Below are 22,121 nucleotides of genomic sequence, written 5' to 3'. Positions count from 1 at the left end.
GCCTTAAGACAATTTACCTTGAATACTTGGGACTAGAATGGAAGGAAGAACACATAAAAATCACTCCTTGAAAGGAGTTTACGGCCAAGGAACATATCTTGGGCCGTAAACTCCAAGTGAAGGCACCAAAGTGTGCCTCTTGTCCCCATTAGCCTTAGATAAATTCATGGAAGCCATCCTTGATGTTTAAGTGCCTTAAAACAATTAAAATCCAAGAGTTTACGGCCGTAAACTCTAGGGTGAATGACTTTAGGCCGTAAACTCCCATATGGAGTGTTCTAGAGCCTTAAACTTCTTCATGTGTTATTCCAATAAAGCTAGGAGTGTTCTAGGATCAAGATAGCACCACAAAACACCCAAAACCACCCTTTGAGGAGTTGACGGCCATAAACCTATGAGTTTACGGCCGTAAACTCCAAGGTGTGGGGTTTGTTGGGTGGTGAACTCCTATGCAAGGCCATTTGATGTTTCAAACCCTTTTGCCTTGTCCCGTAGCAACTTAGATGCAACCATTTGAACCTTAAACACTCATAAAAGTGTTTAAATGTTTCCTATGTGTTTTAACTTATTTATTAAGTTATTATTTGTCTAATTAGTTATATATATGCTTATTATATGATAACTAGGCTCGTACGTGTAAACAAGTCTCCGTTTGACACCTAGCCATCCAATACCGTTCAGTTCATTCCAATCACCAACTACAGGTGAGTTCATACCCCGTAATCAATGTTTTAAAGGATTTTAAATGCTTTAATGGGGGGGAATACAAGTAGAAACAAACATGTTATTAAATCAGTTTCATGTATTTTATAACTATGTTTTCACTCAGTAGATTTCACATATTTCAAAGGAAGTCACGTGAAATGGTTTTCTATCTTAAAATACTTAGACAACAGAAGTATTAGTTTTGAATTGTATAATGACTTCAAGTCACTTTATATTATTGTTCAAAGCTCCTAGATACCTTGCATAAACCTACTTGAACAACAACATACTTTCCAGTTAACTATCATAGGGATAGTCAGAGAATATCAAACAAGAGTCAGTTCATTCATGAGTCTATACTAATGCCTTACATGATACATGATTACCTGTACTTAGGATTCTATGATACATGAATATGTTTACATATACTTACCTTTTACAGGAACACACTTACATGAATTCTAGACAGGGACACTTCTTAATAAGTACATTATTCTGTACTTACTTACCTTGGATACTTGAACTAGATCTAAGAGGATGATTTATTAGTATTTACTGTATAAATTGTCTTTCCTATTCCCGTTCGAGGGGATGTTTTCAGCGGGAGTTACCATTCCGAATCTCACTGATTAGCGCCAGTGAGAGATGGCGTCTACGGATGTCTAAGGTAGTCACTTGATTTGTGGTCAGTGACGGGACTAACTATCCCTCCGCCCGCTGTTGCAACAGTGGACGAGATGTGAATCTTCGGAGGATCATTAAGTTGACGATCTACGTCAAGAGATCGATGCAGGGACTAACCCTCCTTCCATCCTGCTGCTGCTACAGGGGATGAGGGGACACTCTTCGGATGTTCCTCATGGTCTAACTTTCGCTTTATGCGATGTAGTGTTGGTCCTAGTACCCAGTGACAACACTTACCATATCATATTTTCCTGTTTACTTTATTTTGTGACACATTCACATAAACGATGAGTTAGACTAAGCACTTTTAGTACTAGTCTACACAAAGGAAAAACACTTCATACATACAAAACATTCGAGTCTTGGTAGAAGACTGCACTTCATACATACAAAACATTCGAGTCTTGGTAGAAGACTGCACTTCATACATACAAAACATTCGAGTCTTGGTAGAAGACTGCACTTCATACATACAAAACATTCGAGTCTTGGTAGAAGACTACACTACATACATACATAACATTCGAGTCTTGGTAAAAGACTACACTTCATACATACAAAACATTCGGGTCTTGGTAGAAGACTGCATTTCATACATACAAAACACTGGGTCTTGGTAGAAGACTACACTTCATACTTATAGAAAATAAGGGTTTTTCTAGGGATTTCATACTTACCTCAACATTTTCACTTAAAGGTTTTCATGGCATTCATAGCAGGTTTTCACAAACAAAGCAATGACACTTATATACTTATGAACTCACCAACTTTAAAGCTGATACTCTCTTTCAAAATAACTTGTATTCTCAGGTCGCCAGTAGATAGGTACGGAGGCCAGGTTTTGAGAAGATGGAGCAGACAAGTCTCGTCTTTTAATTTTGATTGTACATTTTTGGTGTCTTACCACCATGAAAGAACACACATGTATAAAACTTTACTTATAATGAAATGGATGATGTTGTTGCTTGTTTATTATATTACACTATTGTGATACTGTACATGACGTTCTACACCCCTGAACATTTCAAACGTTCGTGGTTTTGGGGTGTGACAGATTGGTATCAGAGCTTTGTTTATAGTGAATATAGTATATCAACCCATAAAAGATATACTAACTATAAATACATGGGATTAAAACACTCTGTCTAAGAGTTATACTTTTAAATAATAGAATATTTAAGAAAGTATACGTGCCTGCATTCATACTAAAATCAGTGTCACAACGACAAGAACAAAAGTATTACGATTGTTGGATATCACAAGTAAGCCTGGGGATATATAGTCAGTCTTAGGAATGGCATAGCCTGATCAACTATGCTGGTCCAAGGAGTGATTAGCATATGCCCAAGAATGGTTGTGATGTGGCAACAAGTCTAAAAACTTACTAACACAACCACAAAGAAATACCATATGGGTATTTGATCTTACTGTAATTATCTTAGTTAGTTAGTCTATTTTAGCTATCTCTTATATCCCTTTTCTCGCGTAGATTAAGATGGCTGGATTTCCCCACGGCGACCCGTACTTTCCGAACCAAGGCAATGTTGGTTGGCTAGAAGCAGAGCCAGAAGATGATCACCCAATCCCTTTGGATGATCACCATGCTGAGGGCTTTTCCGATAGTTCCGACTCGGAGCCAGAAGTCAATAACCTACCCCCGGCTGCTCAAAACCCAAACCTGAACCCTCACCCTGTGTTTCAAGGACCCACACCTCTGTGGGCCACTAACTTGATAACATGGAGTCATGAACAGGGTCAACCCATTCCCTACAATGGAGACCGAAGTTTCTACAACCTCACAGAAGGAGGTTCTGCCGATAGAGTCCTACCAATCATGGTGAGTAGGATGTCTAGGAACACGATAATAGCTCAGGCAGCTATCAATCAAGTCTTGGAGGTTGACGCCAACTCTGGTGTTAACACTGTCCACATTCGCCAACTAGAGTCTGCTCATGAAAGGACTCTGGTCCGTAATGCAGATCTGCAAAGAGAACTTGCTGAAACCCGAGCTAAGGTTAGAGAACTTCGTGCTCAACAAGCAAGGTCGGACAGGCGTATAAGGGACATCGAACGTTTACTATCGGAATCAAGGACTCATGCTAGTAGTTCTCGTCGCCGATAGAATATCGTTATCCCATCTTTTGGATATAACCTAGTTTATGTAAAACTTAGGTCTAATTTCCTATCTATATAAATCTTAGACTTGTTAGGTCTTTATCTGATTTTAAGTCTGTCAAAATTTTCCATCTTGGTTGATGTAAGGTCTACTCTTAGACCATTCTTCCCGAACATGTTACATCTGTAATTCCAGTTTTATTGACAGATATCTAATCTCATGGAAATTATTATCCAACTGCTATCTTCTTCATTTGGTCATGTTATTCTTTCTGTTGTTGGACTATGGCGATTTAGTCCATGAGACACATTCATTTATCATGTATTCTTATCCATGTGGTCATCTTTTAAACGTATAGTTAAAGATGCCGCCACGCAGGAATCCTAGGAGGAATCCAAACAACGAAGCACCTATACCACCACCTCCACCACCACCTGTACCTCTTCAAACTCCAAATCCTTTTGATGCCACTATGTTCCAGGCAGCTTTCACAGCAGCAGTTGCAGCTGCTGTGTCAGTAATCAACGCTCCTGCCCCTAGTGGATCAGGAACAGGTGCGCCACCCTCAAACCACAGCGAAAGCCATGGACACCCTCGGGAATGCACCTACAAGGATTTTACTAACGCCAAACCCCGCAGCTTCAACGGAACTGGGGGTGTTATGGTGTTGAGACAATGGATCGAGAAGATGGAATCTGTCTTCGAGATCTGCTCATGCCAAGAGGGCAGCAAGGTCAAGTTCGCAGCTTGTACCTTCTCTGACCGAGCACTAACATGGTGGAACAGCCATGTTAACTATCTAACTCTGACGGTGGCATATTCCATTGGCTGGGAGAAATTGAAGGAGATGCTCATGAAAGAATACTGTCCTCGAGGCGAAGTACAAAAACTCGAGCAGGAATTCTGGGTTCTTCAAATGGTTGGATCCGAAATCACTACCTACACAAATAGGTTTTGTGATTTGGCGAACTTGTGCCCCGACATGGTTGCTCTCCAGAGCAAAAAGATCGAGAGGTATATCTGGGGACTGTCACCCCAGATCCAGTCAAGTGTGATCGCTTCCAGGCCTATTACTTTTGATAGTGCCAAGGAACTGGCACAATCTATTATCGATCACCGGAAACCTCAGAACATAACCATTCCTACCCCTGTACCACAAAAGTCCAACCCCGACTACCACAAGAAGGGGTGGAATAAGAGGAAAGGAGGGGCTCCGCAAGGGTCCTCCAAGAAACAACAACATGTGGCGATCAATGCTGCCACAGTTACTCCTGTTGCCCCTGCCAACCTCTTACTAGCAAGGGCATATGCTGGAACCCTCCCGAGGTGCACCAAGTGCAACTTCCATCACCTCGGACCTTGCAGGGAGATGCATTGCTCTAAGTGCAACAAGAAGGGACACACCGTCCGCTTCTGCAAAATTCCAACAGCTCAAGTTGCTCAAGTTCCTAACGCCGGGATGGGCCACGCTTGCTACGGATGTGGCGAAGTGGGCCATTACAAGAGGAACTGCCCTAAAGCAGGGATGGCTGGAGGAGTGGGAAGAGTTATGGCTCTAGGCCACGAGGAAGCAGTAGTTGATCCAACGATAGTTACTGGTACGTTCCTCCTCGATAACTCTTATACTTGCATACTTTTCGATAGTGGAGCCGAGAAAAGTTTTGTAAGTCACAAATTTGCACATCTGCTTAAACAAAAACCATGTGCATTAGATAGTTCATTCACGGTAGAAATGGCTAACGGGAAAACAGAGAGTACAAACTGCATATACATAGGTTGTACTTTAACTTTAGATAGCCATACTTTCAAGGTAGATCTTATGCCAGTTACCATTAAATGTTTCGACGTTATCATCGGTATGGATTGGTTGAGTCTTCTGCGTGCCGACATTATGTGCTTCGAAAAAGCAGTACGTCTTAACCTTCCTAACAACGAAACCTTAACTATCTACGGCGACAAACCTAGTACTAGCCTTCGCATCATTTCGTGCATTCAAGCACAAAAGTATTTGCGGAAGGAGTACCATGCATTTCTCGCACACGTCGTCGATACCAGCCAAGAACAGAAAGACATCCAGAAAATCCCAGAAGTACGCGACTTTCCCGACATATTCCCAGAAGAACTTCCCGGTTTACCACCACAACGCCAAGTCGAGTTCAGAATCGACTTAGTGCCAGGGGCTACCCCCGTAGCCAAATCTCCTTATCGTCTTGCACCGGCTGAAATGCAGAAACTTTCCAGTCAACTTAACGAACTTCTCAAGAAGGGATTCATTCGACCAAGTTTCTCACCATGGGGAGCACCGGTCTTGTTCGTCAAGAAGAAAGATGGATCGTTTCGCATGTGCATAGACTATAGAGAACTCAACAAACTTACCATTAAGAATCGTTATCCCTTGCCCCGTATTGACGATTTATTTGATCAACTTCAAGGAGCCAACTACTTCTCGAAGATAGATCTGCGATCCGGATACCACCAACTATGAGTGTTAGAGGAGGATGTTCCCAAGACAGCCTTCCGAACTCGTTACGGGCACTACGAGTTTGTAGTGATGCCATTCGGATTAACTAACGCGCCTGCAGTATTCATGGATCTGATGAATAGGGTGTGTCATCCTTACTTAGATCAGTTTGTCATCGTCTTCATTGATGACATACTCATCTACTCTCGAAGTAAGGAGGAGCATGGTCAACATCTCCGAAAAATCTTAGAAACATTGAGTGCGGAGAAGCTCTACGCGAAGTTCTCGAAGTGCGAATTTTGGATTCGGCGAGTCGAATTTTTGGGCCATGTGGTTAGCGAAGAAGGTATACACGTGGACCCTTCCAAAATTAAGGCCATCGAGAACTGGTCAGCACCAAAGACACCTACCGAAATTCGTCAATTTCTAGGTCTAGCTGGCTACTATCGCAGGTTCATTCAGAACTTCTCCAGCATAGCGAAACCTCTTACAACCCTGACCCAGAAAGGCGTGGCCTTCGACTGGGAGGAGAAACAGGAAAGAGCGTTCCAAACGCTCAAACGAGCCTTGTGCACTGCCCCAATACTATCCCTTCCCAAAGGAATAGAAGACTTCATTGTCTATTGCGATGCATCCAATCAAGGACTCGGATGTGTTCTGATGCAGCGAGGTAAGGTTATAGCCTATGCCTCGAGACAGCTGAAGACACATGAGGTTAACTACACAACCCACGATCTCGAACTAGGAGCAGTTGTATTGCTCTGAAGATCTGGCGACATTACCTATACGGTACCAAAAGCACGATCTTTACAGACCATAAGAGTCTACAGCACATCTTTGACGAGAAAGAGCTCAACATGAGACAACGACGGTGGGTCGAGCTACTTAGTGATTACGAATGCGAAATTCGTTATCATCCGGGTAAAGCCAATGTAGTAGCCGACGCCCTAAGTCGGAAGGAATATACTGGTCGTAGAGTCAAATCCTTGACTCTAACCATCCACTCGCACTTGTCCACACAAATAAAGGAGGCTCAGCCCGACGCTTTGAAACCTGAAAATGTGGCGGGTGAATCCCTTAGAGGGATGGATAAGAACTTGGAAGCCAAGGGTGGCAGAGCCTTATACCTCATGGATCGGATCTGGACACCGAAACACGGTGGCTTCAGAGACTTGGTCATGAAGGAAGCTCACAACACTCGTTATTCCGTCCACCCAGGTTCAGATAAGATGTATTTGGATCTTAAAAAGCTATACTGGTGGCCTAACATGAAAGCAGATATTGCTACCTTCGTGAGTAAATGCCTTACTTGCGCAAAGGTCAAGGTCGAATACCAGAAACCCTCCGGTCTTCTACAACAACCAGAAATACCAGAATGGAAGTGGGAGCGGATCACTATGGACTTCATAACCAAGTTGCCCAAGACGACGGGTGGACTTGATTCTATATGGGTCATCGTCGATAGACTGACCAAGTCTGCACACTTCCTACCGATCAAGGAAACATACAAGATGGAGAAACTTACCAGAACTTACATTAGGGAGATTGTAAGACTGCACGGTGTTCCTTTATCTATCATCTCAGACCGAGATAGTAGATTCACTTCGAGGTTCTGGCAGTCATTACAAAATTCCCTAGGAACTAGGCTGGACATGAGTACAACCTACCATCCACAGACCGACGGGCAAAGTGAGAGAACTATCCAAACCCTAGAAGATATGTTGCGTGCCTGTGTGATTGACTTTGGAAAAGCTTGGGATACTCACTTACCCCTTGTTGAATTTTCCTACAACAATAGTTATCACACGAGCATCAAGGCAGCTCCATTCGAGGCCCTCTATGGCCGAAGGTGCAGATCCCCTCTGTGCTGGGCTGAAGTGGGTGATACTCAGTTAGCTAAGGGACGAGTTCCCGAAAGCACTCTCACGGGTCCGGAGATCATTCGGGAAACGACAGAGAAGATCGTTCAAATTCGTGAACGACTAAAAGCCTCTAGAGACCGACAGAAAAGCTACGCCGACAAGCGTAGGAAACCATTGGAGTTCCAGGTGGGCGACCGAGTCCTACTGAAAGTCTCACCCTGGAAGGGCTTGATACGCTTTGGGAAGCGTGGGAAGCTCAATCCAAGATACATAGGGCCTTTCGAGATTCTCGCGAGAATCGGCCCTGTGGCTTACAAGCTCAATCTACCGAAAGAACTCAGTAACATACATCCTACCTTCCACGTGTCAAACTTGAAAAAGTGCCTATCTGACCAGACTCTTGTTATTCCACTCAACGAGATCGAGATCAACGAGAGCCTCAACTTCGTGGAGGAACCAGTTGAAATCATGGACCGAGAGGTCAAGCAAACAAAGCAAAGCCGTATCCCGATAGTGAAGGTGCGCTGGAACGCAAAGCGTGGACCGGAATTCACTTGGGAACGTGAGGATCAGATGAAACTGAAATAACCTCACCTATTTGCTTAGTTATTTGTAATTTCTTAATTGCTTACATTCTAATTTCGGGACGAAATTCCTTCTAACGGGGGGATGATGTGACAACCCGAAATTTCCATTTGTACGAACAATATCTATTCAATAGAAGTCAGTTCAATTTCAGTGATTTTCAGACTTTTCCGAACAAGTTAGTGTACCTTAGGGTTTACACTTTAGGAGATATCAGGAGAGTGGATGCTCCTGAGATTGTGAAATTTGGTCATTTCAAGTTTCATGATGTTACAGTCTAAGTTCTAGAATAAAAATATTTTCTGTCAAAATATTTCAGGACTATAAATAGTTTTCTGAATTTATTTAATTCATTATTCACAATTCCAAATAGAGAAAAGCCATATTCTCTCTGACGGATCTTCGGGTTTTCATCCCATATTGTGAGTCTACTTTACTAAAAGTGTTTCAATACTTGTTAGATGCTTATTAACATCCATAACATGTTTAGATTACAAGATCCGGGAGTTTACCGCCCAAGAACGTTCTTGGGGAGTAAACTCCAAAATGGAACTTTAATGCTTTCTAGACCCATTCCCATGTTAGAGGACTTATCAAGGACCTAGTGTATGATCTTTGTAGCCTAGAAAACATCCAAGAAGCACAAGTTCTTGGAGTTTACGGCCAAGGAACTCCCTTGGGCCGTAAACCCCTTTACAAGGGCTTAATGTGCCCTAAACTTCCCCCAAATGCTTAAGGACTTTACCCACTAATACTTGTGCTTATTTAGAGCATCAAAAACCCATCAAAACCACAAGTTAGTAGGAGTTTACGGCCAAGAACCCCTCTTGGGCCATAAACCCCTTTTCTAAGGGTAAAATGCACAACAATCACACCATAGGCCTTAAGACAATTTACCTTGAATACTTGGGACTAGAATGGAAGGAAGAACACATAAAAATCACTCCTTGAAAGGATTTTACGGCCAAGGAACATATCTTGGGCCGTAAACTCCAAGTGAAGGCACCAACGTGTGCCTCTTGTCCCCATTAGCCTTAGATAAATTCATGGAAGCCATCCTTGATGTTTAAGTGCCTTAAAACAATTAAAATCCAAGAGTTTACAGCCGTAAACTCTAGGGTGAATGACCTTAGGCCGTAAACTCCCATATGGAGTGTTCTAGAGCCTTAAACTACTTCATGTGTTATTCCAATAAAGCTAGGAGTGTTCTAGGATCAAGATAGCACCACAAAACACCCAAAACCACCCTTTGAGGAGTTCACGGCCATAAACCTATGAGTTTACGGCCGTAAACTCCAAGGTGTGGGGTTTGTTGGGTGGTGAACTCCTATGCAAGGCCATTTGATGTTTCAAACCCTTTTGCCTTGTCCCGCAGCAACTTAGATGCAACCATTTGAACCTTAAACACTCATAAAAGTGTTTAAATGTTTCCTATGTGTTTTAACTTATTTATTAAGTTATTATTTGTCTAATTAGTTATATATATGCTTATTATATGATAACTAGGCTCGTGCGTGTAAACAAGTCTCCGTTTGACACCTAGCCATCCAATATCGTTCAATTCATTCCAATCACCAACTACAGGTGAGTTCATACCCCGTAATCAATGTTTTAAAGGATTTTAAATGCTTTAATGGGGGGGGGGGGGGGAATACAAGTAGAAACAAACATGTTATTAAATCAGTTTCATGTATTTTATAACTATGTTTTCACTCAGTAGATTTCACATATTTCAAAGGAAGTCACGTGAAATGGTTTTCTATCTTAAAATACTTAGACAACAGAAGTATTAGTTTTGAATTGTATAATGACTTCAAGTCACTTTATATTATTGTTCAAAGCTCCTAGATACCTTGCATAAACCTACTTGAACAACAACATACTTTCCAGTTAACTATCATAGGGATAGTCAGAGAATATCAAACAAGAGTTAGTTCATTCATGAGTCTATACTAATGCCTTACATGATACATGATTACCTGTACTTAGGATTCTATGATACATGAATATGTTTACATATACTTACCTGTTACAGGAACACACTTACATGAATTCTAGACAGGGACACTTCTTAATAAGTACATTATTCTGTACTTACTTACCTTGGATACTTGAACTAGATCTAAGAGGATGATTTAATAGTATTTACTGTATAAATTGTCTTTCCTATTCCCGTTCGAGGGGATGTTTTCAGCGGGAGTTACCATTCCGAATCTCACTGATTAGCGCCAGTGAGAGATGGCGTCTACGGATGTCTAAGGTATTCACTTGATTTGTGGTCAGTGACGGGACTAACTATCCCTCCGCCCGCTGTTGCAACAGTGGACGAGATGTGAATCTTCGGAGGATCATTAAGTTGACGATCTACGTCAAGAGATCGATGCAGGGACTAACCCTCCTTCCATCCTGCTGCTGCTACAGGGGATGAGGGGACACTCTTCGGATGTTCCTCAGGGTCTAACTTTCGCTTTATGCGATGTAGTGTTGGTCCTAGTACCCAGTGACAACACTTACCATATCATATTTTCCTGTTTACTTTATTTTGTGACACATTCACATAAACGATGAGTTAGACTAAGCACTTTTAGTACTAGTCTACACAAAGGAAAAACACTTCATACATACAAAACATTCGAGTCTTGGTAGAAGACTGCACTTCATACATACAAAACATTCGAGTCTTGGTAGAAGACTGCACTTCATACATACAAAACATTCGAGTCTTGGTAGAAGACTGCACTTCATATATACAAAACATTCGAGTCTTGGTAGAAGACTACACTACATACATACATAACATTCGAGTCTTGGTAAAAGACTACACTTCATACATACAAAACATTTGGGTCTTGGTAGAAGACTGCATTTCATACATACAAAACACTGGGTCTTGGTAGAAGACTACACTTCATACTTATAGAAAATAAGGGTTTTTCTAGGGATTTCATACTTACCTCAACATTTTCACTTAAAGGTTTTCATGGCATTCATAGCAGGTTTTCACAAACAAAGCAATGACACTTATATACTTATGAACTCACCAGCTTTAAAGCTGATGCTCTCTTTCAAAATAACTTGTATTCTCAGGTCGCCAGTAGACAGGTACGGAGGCCAGGTTTTGAGAAGACGGAGCAGACAAGTCTCGTCTTTTAATTTTGATTGTATATTTTTGGTGTCTTACCACCATGAAAGAACACACATGTATAAAACTTTACTTATAATGCAATGGATGATGTGGTTGCTTGTTTATTATATTACACTGTTGTGATATTGTACATGACGTTCTACACCCCTGAACGTTTCCGCCGTTCGTGGTTTTGGGGTGTGACAGCGGTAGCCGCAATGGTACCTTGTTTTACCCCGTCGTCGATGAGTCGATCAGGAGTTTAGCACTGTTGTAGGTAATAGGGTTGGAAGCTAAGACATGCCCTTGAATCTGGGGTGACAACCCCAAATGTACCTTTCAACCTTCTTTGATTCTGGGTTGACCATGGTAGGGCACAATGCAGCGAGGTCGTTGAACCTAGCTGTGTAGGCGACTAGATTAAACCCAGTCATTTTTAGATTCCAGAGCTCCTGTTCAAGCTTTTGCACTTCGCCCCTTAGGCAGTATTCTTCCAGTAGTAGAACCTTCAGATCTTCCCAACTCATGGCGTTGGCGACAGTGAGCGTCACAGAATTCACATGTCTTTTCCACCAAGTGATGGCTTGATCTATGAAGGTGCAAGCAGCGAACTTAACCTTGCTTGTTTCTTGGCACGAGCAGATCTCGAAGACTGTTTCGGTCTTTTCAAACCATTGCATTAATGCAATGACTCCTCCAATGCCATTAAAAGTCTTTGGCTTTGAGTTGGAGAACTCCTTGTTGGTACATTCCCTTACTTGACCCTGTCTGGTGCCACGATTGGAATGATTCGTGCTGCTTCCTGTACCTCCATTTGCATTGGAGTTTATTTGTGAGAGAGCTGTTGTTACTGCTGCTGTGATAGCAGCCTGGACCATTGCCGAATCATAAGTTAGTGGTGGAGGTGGTGGTGGGGTTGCGTTTGTACGTGCTGATCTACGAGGAGGCATTGCGCTACCAAAAGAAAAATGAGAGATTATAAGTTTTGGTGGTTTTGATTTGAATGATATTGAGTTAACTTCCTCTAATAGTTTAAGAATTTGGTTTGGTCAACACAGGGTTTTGAGCCTGGTTTATAAATGAAGTTTGAATAGATGTACTTATGAATTGGACGAACTACACATAATTAAAACAGGAAAGAGGTATGCCCTATATATATTAAACATATAATTGTGTTACATCCGAGTTTAGACAAAAGCTTTTGACCTTTCTAAAGGTCTCCGATTACAGAAAGTTTTAAAGAAAATTATATTCTTATCCGAAGTCCTAGTTTATAACAAAATTTGAAATTTTGGCAAGCACTACTTGCGACGTAGGTTGCGCTTGGAGCTTTACTCCGCATCCGATTGCTTCGATTCCATTAGACACCTATCAAAAGCGGCTTGTTGTTCCCTTAATTCGGCTAATGCTGCAATCACTTGTGATTGGAATGCCTCAGTTTGGAGTTGGGCATGGTCCTGAATCCCATCCAGCTTACGGATGTCCGAAGTGTGAACTTGTACTTCTACGTTGATCTCGCGGATCCGGTTGGCTTGCACTCCAGATTGATAGCACTGTTTGGCTAGTTTGCCAACCATGACCGGGAGTGCTCGGTCTGCCAATCCCCCGCCTCTAACATCATAAAATTCTCGGCACATGTCGTAGGGAGGGCGTAAACTTTGTTGTTGGCTCCAATGGTGGAGGTGACTCCCCCACACAGGAGTGGGTCTTTAGAAGTTCCTCACATGGACGGGAGGTTGTGGGGCCGGTGGATTGATAACCTCTGGCTCTGAATCTATACCAGAGTCATCTCCTTCATCCAACTCTATAGGTTCTTCGTCTTCTTCGGGATCTTCTTTGATCCATCCTCCATTACCTTGGTTGGGGTAGTAGGGGTCATTGGGGTGGTGGAATCCAGCCATTTAGTCTATACGAGAATAGGGTTAAGAATTTACTATAAGCTAGAGTACATGAAATTTTACCCTTAAGTTTAATGGTTGTTGATACTCAAATACTCCCTTAGTATTATTTAACGATATGTTTTTGGTAAGTTTTAAATTTGTTGTCCACTGCAGACACTCCTCGGCACATGTTAGTCGGATCTCGGACAAATATAGTTGATCAGGCTATATTCTTCCCAGTTTCGATTACATGTCCCAAGGCGTACCTGCACTTCCCAACTTATTTATAATACTTCTAAAATGGTCCGATGTGAAACTGTTATTAGTATGAAATGAGTGCATGCTTACTTTAAAAAAACTAAATAAATTTAATTTCAAAAGTATGACTCTTTTCAGAGTGTTTTTGCCCAGTTGAGTTTATAGTTGTATACCAAAAATGGTTTTGATATACTTAATTCACTATAAACGATGCTCTGATACCAATCTGTCACACCCCCAAACCAGAACGGCGGAAACGTTCGGGGGCGGAGGACGTCATATTCGGTATCATAACAGTTCATAGAAAGGAAAGTACACACCACCATACATATATAAAGGTTTTAAAAATGTTTACATCATTGTATTCATTACATGCTCAAAAGATAAATGCATAAACATCTTTCAAAAGAAGTAATTAACGCCAGCGCGTTAATCCCCAAAAGTTGATTTCCAAACCTGTTTAGCGGTTCCCTGAGAATACAAGTTATTTCAAAGAGAAAGTGTCAACAATTAAGTTGGTGAGTTCATAAGTAGTTTAGAAGGTTTGTATGCCATTCCAAATTGAGTGTATGTTTTCCAAGAAAATCCCTTATTTTCTTATAGAAGTGTGAAATGCATGAGAATATATGTATTGAATAATATGGATAGTTGAATCAAGAAAATCCCTTATTTTCCTATTAGTTGTTTGTTTTGTATACAGGGAAAATCCCATATTTTCCTAAAGTAATAGTTAGCCTAATGTCCCAGACTAAAAACCGAAAGCAAGAGACATGCTTTAGAGGGTTGAAGCATAGATTTATATAATAAAACCTATTAGAAGATTTCAGTTTGTTAGATGAAGAATAGTTTTAATAACTACTCATTCATCAATCAGAAGTACTATAATAATTGTATATCCGATTAGTTTTATAACCATACTAGACATAATATCCCTGTAGCGACGTTCTTCAGGCGTCGTAGCGTTATGACAAACTGTCACCCCAAAGGACGGACTGTAGCTAACAGTCAGGGCACGGGATCATGACTTCCCGTATAGATCTATACACATTTGACACGTTCTCCAAACGGGAGACTCTGGTTATAGGCAGGACTTGTAGCGGTACCTTTTAGCAAAAAGGTATTATTTGAAGATGTACACGTCTCACAAATTCTCAACTAAGTCTGTATTAAAGTAGTAGTTTTGTATGCAAAGTTTATCCTTTTTCACAATGTTTTGACAAAGCATAAATCATAAGTTTTTTAAATGTATTAAAACGGTTTAGCAACGAAGGATACTTTGGAATTACTAAATACTTTGTATAAATCTAGTGCATGCAAAGTACGACAAGAGTTTTCACATAGTAGTAATAAATCACGAGAGATTCATTTGATAAAAACGAGTAAGTGAATTTTTATGAAATACACGATAATAACCGTATGTTTACTTGTATTCCCCCCCCCCCCTAAAAGAGTATAAAAAGCATTTGAAACGTATTTAAAGTGTGTTTGTAGGGGTATGAACTCACCTGAAGGTTTGAAGAAAACGAGATGGAAACCGGGCAGAATTTCGTCTCGGGAAATGGATTTTTCTCGGGATTCTCGGAAATCTCGGGAGTAAAAACGATCTTCGGGACTTGGGCAAAATGACCAAGGCTTCAGGTTAGCACGGGCACGGAAAACGAGGCAAAACGCAAGAGAAACGAGAGGAAATGAGCAAGTTTTCCCGGAACCCTCGCATCCCTTTTATAGGGACTGAGAGGCCTCGGTACGCGGGGCGTACCCGTGCGTCATGCATGACCAAGTCCTCGACTGCCCCAGAGTTCGGATGGGACGGGGCGTAGCTCGCATAGGGGGCGACGTGGATGAACCGAGGCCCTTGATTTGAGTACGCAAGGCGTACCTCGGTCCTATCTGTTGACTCCTCTTCGGATATTACCAAGAGTTTATAATTAAAAATATATATTAATTATTTATTAAACTTCAAAAATTCATATCTCCTTCATAAGAACTCCGTTTTCAACGTTCTTTCTATCCACGCGTAGGTGAGACTAAGATCTACAACTTTCGTTTAGATTCCGTCCGCAAATTCCGAAATTATTTTTATTATTTATTTTTAAAAGGTTGTGTTTAAGGAATTTCTTTAGAAATTCATAACTTCTTTATCTGACGTCGGTTTTTGCCAGACTTTTTACCGCTGAATTACCATTGTCGAGACCTTCGATTCTCGTTTAGGTCATTCTGGCCAAAAGTTGCTCGATCTCCGATTCGAGTTTTTAGCTGCCTGTTGCTAAGCTGAACTTGGAAAAATCATAACTTCATTATACGAAGTCGGATTTGGGCGTTCTTTTTATGTACGTTTGCAGTTTAACGATATCTATGACTTTCATTTAGACACCTAAGGTCAAAAAGTATTTTATTGAAACTTTGCGTTTTTACGTAACTTCGTATTGCCAGTTTTTGTCGGAAAACTTAGAATGGTCATAACTTCTTCGTTATAACTCGGATTTTAGTGTTCTTTATATGCTTGGAAACCTTAAGACGATATCTACTACATAGCGTACTCCAACCAAAGCTTTTGAATACTTCATTTTTTCGATGATATTCCAATTACTTTTTCAAAGAGGTTACAAGACTCGATTTTTAATGACCTGAAATGACGGGTTGTTACATCATAGATAGACATTAAAGTTCTGTCAGTCAGTTCAACACCTTTGGGTAGTAAAGACATACTTTCCTTCATTCATATACGTACATTACTAGTAACTATAGTAGGTATAGTTAGGAGATAGTACTTACTATTCCTAGTACAAGGAATCACACAAGAGTCAGTTCATTCATGAGTCTATACAAATATACTATATGAGGAGATACTATTAGATACTATATGAAGAGATGCTATTACATACTATATGAAGAGATACTATTACGTACTATATGAAAAGATACCATTACATACTATATGAAGAGATACTATTACATACTATATGAAGAGACACTATTACATACGATAGGAAGAGATACTATTACATACCATATGAAGAGATATTATTACATACTATATGAATAGATAATTCTACATACGATTCGGGACTTACCATTCTACACCCGGCTGTTAGCTACAGTGGGAAAATGCACATTGACGGATGTCTACGGTTGTTCGGTTCGGCAAGTTGCCACGCCGTGTTTATCCTAGTACAAAAGGATACGATTTCGATAATTATATTATTTTCCTTATTACCTTTATTTTGTGACACATTCACATAAGCGTTGAGGTAGATTAGATTTTAATAATAATAGTTGTACAAGGGAAAAACCTTCATTTTTGCAGAGGTTCAAACCTTCAAAACAGTCGAGTCTTGGTAGAAGACTACATTTTATACTAGTAGGAAATATGGGATTTTCTAGGGTTTCATACTTATACAAACTCATTCTTCAAACATTTACATGTCTTTTCTTTACAGTTTTACTAATCAATGAGACTAAAATACTTATGAATTCACCAGCTTAAATGTTGATCTATGCTTTCAAAATAACTTGTATTCTCAGGTCACCAGTAGACAGGTACGATGACCAGGTTTTGAGAAGACGGAGCAGTCAAGACTTGTCTTATATTTTGATTACTTATTTTCATGTCTTATTCTATGAAAGAACACACTTGTATTACAATTTCACTATTAATGCAATGGATGATGTTGTTGCTTGTTTACTACTTTACATGACGTCCTCCGCTCCAGAACGTTTCCGCCGTTCTTGGTTTTGGGGTGTGACAGTACTTCATTGTTATAAAGGCTTAAAAACTTAGAAAAATATGCTTCCAAAGTCAACTCAATGTTTAAAAGATGTAGAACAAAGTACCACATATCTTTGGTTACTACTAACTTGTTGGCATCAAGAACGACTGCTTCACTACCTGATCGGAGAGCCAACAATTAGAGAAGTAACACCTGCAGATAAATTTACAGATAAATTTATAGTGAAACCAACAAAAAAAGCTAAAAATAATCAAGTAAATGAAAAATAGTTACTGAACTTATTTATTCTAGAATGGTGTCTTTCAAAGCCAACAAATTGGTGTTTCTATACACTTCCACTACATTTTTGAGTATCAGTAGAAAATAATGAGATACTACACAACAATCACAAAAGTAGAACATATTTCGATTTCCACATTTCAATATTACTTGCGACTCACAATTCACTACAGTATAACATATTTCTGAATTTCAATGGTGGTGATAGGGAACTTATTTGGGCTCTGTTATCTCCTCTTCAGAAGCAGTTATGTTACATGTAACACTATCTAATATTTGTTTTTCTTCAATAGGAGTATCCATTAATGTCCATAGCTCTATTAAAGATGTTGCAAGATCTTGAATCTAAAAACATTAATCCATAAATTTTCATAAAATAAAGTCAGAATGTAAATAAATACAATTTGAAATCGTCTAATTACAATAATAAATAAACTCCATTACTTCATTTTTCTTTCTTTCTATTTTAATCTCTCGAAGTCGTTGTATGGAAGTGGCTAGCTTTGAAATTGTTTCATTACTTATGGTTTTTGACATATTTGCCCCTTCATATAAAGTAGGATGGATTTCATGAATTGTTTGATTAAAATCCATTCCTAACACCAAACAGAGTGAATTCAAGGAACTCATGTGGTCTAGAACATGCTTCAAACGATCACTCTGGATATTAACATTAACTAAATATTAATAATTCATTATATGACAAATTATTATAATCTCATAGACAAAATAAGATTACCTTCTCCTTTTGATGTGTTTGCAACTTAGCTTGAAGTTCTATATGGTTTCTTAAAAAGAGATCAGTCTCATCGAAAATTGTTTTTGAAGAAGTTGTGTAAATCTCCGTTTGTAGTTTTTGTATTTGTTCCAAGATTTCAAGAAATTGATTTCTTCTTTCAGATTTCTCTTTTTTATTTCTTCAAGTTCTGGAAGAAGGGCTCTTAGTTCTTCCTTTAGGCTCCGAGGAGTTTGATCAGACTGAAAATGTAACATGTAAAATGTTTAGAAATTGAGCGAATTGCAGAAAACTATAAATGAGAAGTGATTTTTTCAAGAAAATGAGATAAGATTTAGATATCTAATTAGTAATTACATGTCCAATATGAACAGGTCTTTCTCCCATGGATTAACAAATATATGCTAATTCTGCTTCAGAATGAGCGATTGCTTGTCTTAATTGAGCTCGACATTTATTTGCTGAATCTACTTTTTCCTTGTATACTTCAAGACATTCACGTTCGAGTTCTAGCAACATTTTATCTCTTTCAATGTCATTTTCCCCAACTTCATCCCAAATAATCTTTTTTTGGAAAGATTAAAAAGAAGTGAACGTGATTAGGAGCAAGTATGGAGCTAAAGAATTGAATTACTTTTTAGAGTTTAAAATTACCCGAAGTTCATATACAAGGGATCCACATGTTGTTTCCACTTGCAAAAGTGGATTTTTTGTTGGAGTAGGCATTCTGATAACTATTTCAAATCATAAAAATTAGTGGCTTAAAACAATGTTATGAAGAATTCAGCAAGAAATACTTATAATATACACAGGACCTTTGACATTTGAGGTGAAATTAGTATGTTTCGAGTTCAAAAATGATAGGAATTTTTTCATATTCTTTCTAGATTCACATCAATGGAAGTTGAAATTGAATTGATTTGATAAACCCTAAGAAGTGGAATTATATATGTAATCTGAGATTGGATGGAATGTATAAATTTATGATATGATAGAGACCACATATCAAAGAGCTAGCTCTATCCCACAATAATAAACATCCAAATAAAAAATGCATATACACAAATAAAATGTCATGTAAGTGTTTATATTTACTATTCTATTTGAACTTTGAAGCATCAATTGATTGAAAACATTACAAACGATCACAAAATTTGGGCCATCCGATCATTTTGGTCTGAATTTCAATGGCGGTAACAAATGACAACTGCGGAGTTGGAGACCTTGTGCGCACTTCACTGGATTTCAATGGCGGTGACAGGGAACTTCAGTCCAATTGCAAAAAACGAAACAAAATTCATGGTGGTGAAATCAGACAAAAATCATTGGCGATTAAGGGAAATGCAATCGTTAAATAACAAATCATAGAAAACTCATCTTACATCAGGGACGAACATCAAAAGCTTGTGGGAAAAATCAAAAAAGAAAATAAACGAAAGGAACGAAAAATGGGCCATATGTCCATGGAACAATGGCTAGTAATTAGGATCTTAATGAGCCAACTACTAAGCCTAAGTAGCATCACCTTTAAGTCTCATCCATGTCCCCCTTCAGCACCCTACCCTTACCACCCTACCCACCCCCACCCCTTTCCACCTCCTCTATTAAGGGTTGCGACCGAGAGCATCCCAACGCCATTCATTTTCATCATTTTTCACACTTCTCTTCAAGATCAAGCATCAATCTTCAAACCCTAAGTTCTTCCCAGTGTTCTTGAAGTTTTGGTAAGTACTTTCTTCATCTACTAGTGATTCTACACACTTCTATACTAGATTTATCAACATCTAGATACAAAAGTTTGTTTAAAATACAAAAACTATTAAAAACAAGTATAAATATGTTAGAAGTTCTTATGGAAAAGTCATAAACACAAAACCATAAAAACTAAGATTTTTATGAACATGATATGATTATTCTAGCAAAAACGGTTTTAACTAAGTTATTACACCATTTTTGTGAGTTATAATCGAACATATGTTATTTTGGATACATGTCTTGAAACAAGTTAGAAATACCAAAGTTGGTGTTTTACAAAAATAAATCTTCAAATCTATCATTTTATGGAAAAATGGGTTTTCTAACAAAAATGGTCATAACTAGGTTATGGTACCATTTTTATGGGATTTGACCAAAAATTTGTAGTTTAAAACATATAAAGTTTACTTGACCTAAAAATTATAACAAGGAAAAAATAAGTTATTCATAACTATAGTTCACTATTTGCCGTTTGTGATATTAAAAGTCAAAAACTAGAAAAAAATAGACATTTTCATACTAAGGAGTCACTTATTTGTATTAAATGTAAAATACTTGTTATTTATGAATATCTAACCATACTAGCCTCTATATATCTACATATATGTATATATAGGTACAAAAATCAAATATCATAATAAACTATAATCAATATAGTTTATTGATCGTTAATATTATTTTAACATGTTGAACAAAGTGAATAATTATATAAATGTTTATATATAATTATTTTATACTATTTTATTATCATGGAATAGTGATAATCATGCATACAAAGATTTTTATTACTAGAAAAGATTTATGATAAAGTATAATAGGTATAGTTTATGGGTCATTTACACTATTTTACCATTTTAGGGCAAACAAATAATTATTTAAAGGCATAATTATTCTACACTATGAAATTACTATGGAAAGGTATTATTTCCACTTATAAAAGGGTTTTCATTGCAATATACGTAAACTTGTTGAATCAAATTTTGTGAGCTAAAGTCTTCACCATACAAATAAGTGTACCTACAAAAGTCCTGTATTATAATCGGAGTCTCCCATAAGAGCGTGATACTTGTGAATTGATCTATACAAGACTGACAATCCCGCACCTGAGCTGCTTGCAATAGCTAGATTGGCAGGTCTGGGGTGACAAATGTCATAACATTCCGATGTCTGAAGAACGTCGTAGCAGACCATTTATGTCATTAGCATGGTTATAATAACTCACATGGAGAAACAACGATACATTCAGTTTACGGGGAAATGCACATTCAAACAATTATGTAAAAAAAGATACGTTGAACACTGCGATTAAGCCCAAATAGTTATGTAATCATATCAAGGATAAATATAGCCTGATCAACTATATTTATGGGAGATATGACTAACATGTGTTTGGGAATAGTCGCAGTGAACGACGAGTCTACAACTTACCAACATCCTATACAAAGAAAATCTAGGAACCAAATATAATGTTTAAAATACCATAAAAGTATTTTATGATACTATAGAACCATACACCTAGATTCTTTATGTGTCTCTTATACCCCTATTCTCGCATAGACATCATGACAGGATTTTATTTGCCAGGAGACCCCTACTTCCCCAACCTGGGGAACGGGGGATGGATAGCGGAGGAGACAGAAAAGGACCCTGAAGTCCAGATGGAGGAGGATCCTAAAGATCAGGTGGAGGATGTTGAGGAGGAGGACTCTGACACGGAGTATGAGGTCATTAACCCACCATATGTCTCCCATGTTCTCGCGCACCGACGGGGTTATCTGGGGCCCACGCCCCGTTGGGCGGAGGATTTATAGAGCTGGAGAAGAACAACAGTGCCAACATTCCTTGTATGGTTTGGAGCAGGAGTTTTACGACCTCAGTCACGTAGGTCCAGCAGACAGGGCCCTCCATGTCATGGTCCAATGGATCACACGTCCCGGTGAGAAGG

The sequence above is a fragment of the Lactuca sativa genome, chromosome 1, assembly GCF_002870075.4.
Source record: "Lactuca sativa cultivar Salinas chromosome 1, Lsat_Salinas_v11, whole genome shotgun sequence".
Classification (NCBI taxonomy): Eukaryota; Viridiplantae; Streptophyta; class Magnoliopsida; order Asterales; family Asteraceae; genus Lactuca; species Lactuca sativa.
This window is presented reverse-complemented; position numbering follows the sequence as displayed.